The sequence below is a fragment of the Plectropomus leopardus genome, unplaced genomic scaffold (assembly GCF_008729295.1).
Source record: "Plectropomus leopardus isolate mb unplaced genomic scaffold, YSFRI_Pleo_2.0 unplaced_scaffold13200, whole genome shotgun sequence".
NCBI lineage: Eukaryota > Metazoa > Chordata > Actinopteri > Perciformes > Serranidae > Plectropomus > Plectropomus leopardus.
This window is the reverse complement of record NW_024614060.1, coordinates 1-2609: the sequence shown is the minus strand read 5'-3', so window position 1 is coordinate 2609 and position 2609 is coordinate 1. Positions and strand designations below refer to the sequence as shown.

General features: G+C 41.2%; 1 long non-coding RNA gene across 1 annotated transcript; it reads left to right on the top strand.

Moving 5' to 3' along the window:
* The first annotated feature begins 322 nt into the window (after positions 1-322).
* On the top strand, positions 323-1941 carry LOC121963904. Its single transcript, XR_006107294.1, has 3 exons — positions 323-445; positions 552-736; positions 1793-1941. It is a non-coding gene; the product is annotated as an uncharacterized LOC121963904 (long non-coding RNA).
* The last annotated feature ends 668 nt before the right edge of the window (positions 1942-2609 follow it).

Here is a 2609-nt window from a genome sequence, read left to right as displayed (position 1 = left end):
CAACCGTCATTAGTTAATTTTATTTTATTTTTTTAGTTTGGGGAAAATGTCCAGAGAAGTATCTTTGTAATTATCATAATTAGATATTTAAGAATAATTTTAAAAAAATGTTTGTAAAAAATTATTTTACACAATGATCACTATAGGCAGGGTTTTTTATGTCATTTATTATTTTTTTTTTTTTATTTTTCCTACTTTTAACTAATTTCTCGCAAATTTGGGGTAATTTTATTCTGAATGTTTTTGAATGAAATCAAGCAAAGTTTCCTGGCTACAAAAAGGTTTAACAGGTAGTGGTGTGTGTTTTTTATGTGTCAGGTTCTGACCAAGGAGCAGTATGCCTGCTGGCTGCAGCGCCACCTGGAGGCCGAGACGGCCATCCAGGGGAGAGAGGAGCTGCTCTTTGACTCGGCCCTGAGACTGGAGACAAACCTGCAGCTTCTGGGTAATTTATTGCTTTATTTATTAAAGACCTTGCATACGATAGTGCTCGTAGCTCACTCTTGTGTCATACTGAAGGGTGTGTCACCGTCGTGCTTCTATACTTACAGGAGCGACGGGCATTGAGGACCGGCTGCAGGACGGCGTGCCCGAAACCATCGCTTCTCTGCGGAAGGCCGGCCTGCAGATCTGGGTGCTGACAGGCGACAAGCAGGAAACGGCCGTCAACATCGCGTACGCCTGCAAGCTGCTTGACCCGGAGGAGGAGATCCTGACACTGAATGCTGATTCTCAGGTGAGCGGACAAGCAGGTGTTTTATAAGTGCTTCAAAAACAATCACAACTTTGTTAACGTTCAGATGTTTGAATTTAGCGCACAGCAGCGCTCGTCTGCATCGTGCCTGCAGACCACAGATGCTCAACCTTTTCATAACTTTGGCCATGTTCATGCGTATGGAATAAATTTTGGCAAGATTTTTGTTTAATCTTGGAATCTCCGGCTCAGCTCCTACAATAAGTCTTAAATATTTAGTGTAAACAGAATTGTTACATTCATACTGTTAAGTGCAAAAAATGCACCATTGAAAACCAGTTTTTGGTCCCACAGCCGTGAAAACAAAGAAAAAGAGATTGTATTATTTCTGAGTGTCATTCTGGGCTTTGGCCTCAGAAATTGTACTTTTCACTATTTTACACTTAATGATGTAATTTTTACCATATTTGACATATGGAGAAAATCAGTGCTGCTTCAAAAAATTGACGTCCCAGACTGTGATAATATAAATACTTTGCATATAGTATATTGAAAATAATTCATTTTTTGTGTTTTTTTTATCTAAAAACATAGTGGTACCATGACAAAAACCTGGCATTTAAAGGGTTGAAATTTTGAAAATTAAAGAATATTTGATATTTCTGATTAGTACTGATGTTAGTATAAAAATTGAAAGTAGAAAATCATATGAATATATATATTTTTTTATAGTCTGATTTTGAAAAGCACATTTTGTGCGCAGGATGCGAATGAATGAATATTTGATATTTATGATCGGGACTGATGTTGGTTAAAAAATGAACCCAATAAAGGTAGAAAATAATATTGATGTGTAATATGTTTTAAAACTTGATTTCCTAAACCGTGTTTTGTGCACAGAGCAATATGAGTGTGTGTAGCATTAAAGCGGGCCCTAAGGGTTAAAGAACGAGGGTCATTTGAGGACCAGCGATGTTTATCTCTTTGCCGCTGAAGCATCTGTCTTCCAGATGTGAAGCAGGTCGGGCAGTTTGATATTAAACAGCTCAGTGACCTGATGCTGAACTCAGACCGGCTCTGTGCCTGTCTCTGAACCAGGAGGCGTGTGCGCTGTTGCTGGAGGAGAGTTTACACTACATCCAGGCCAAATTCCTCTGCAGCTCCACAGACCACGCCGCCAAGGCCTTCCACGGTAACTTTGCACCCTGCGAGATCTACGCCTCCTCATCGCCGTCCTCCTCCTCCCACACCGCTTCCTTCATGGTGCACCGGCTGGGCCTGGTGATTGACGGGCGCACCTTGGCGTACGCCCTGGATAAGAGTCTGGAGGATAAGTTTCTGGCTGTGGCACGGAGCTGCCGCTCGGTGCTCTGCTGCCGCTCCACGCCGCTGCAGAAGAGCATGGTGGTCAAACTGGTGCGGAACAAGCTGAAGGTCATGACTCTCGCCATAGGTGAGTAAAGTTTATTGTCAAAAACCTCTGAATTTTCAAGTGAACAAATAACTCCCAGTCCCGTCTGTTTCTGCAGAGAAACAGACTCTGTGCTATTCAGGGAAAAACATTCCTCATCACTAAAAATGATTAAACTATCAGCTGTAGTCGTAAACCTTGAGGCTATCACGGGGTTGTCAGATCCAGGAGCGTCCAGACAGATCAAAACACGCCTGAGCCCCCGCACGCAGCTGCTGACAGCTGGAAATATCAACTTCAAAATGCTCAAAAACTGGTTTACCTAAACCCTGAAACCAGAGATTCAAAAACACGGGAAGAAGTTACGAGTTACAAGAAAATTACCTGAAATTTAGTAACAAGAAAAAGAAAAGGAAAAGGGTTTAAAATATATATATGTCGATAAAATGGATAATAATACTCTTCACTAAATTCGATTAAAAACACAGCTCTTGACGAAAAATG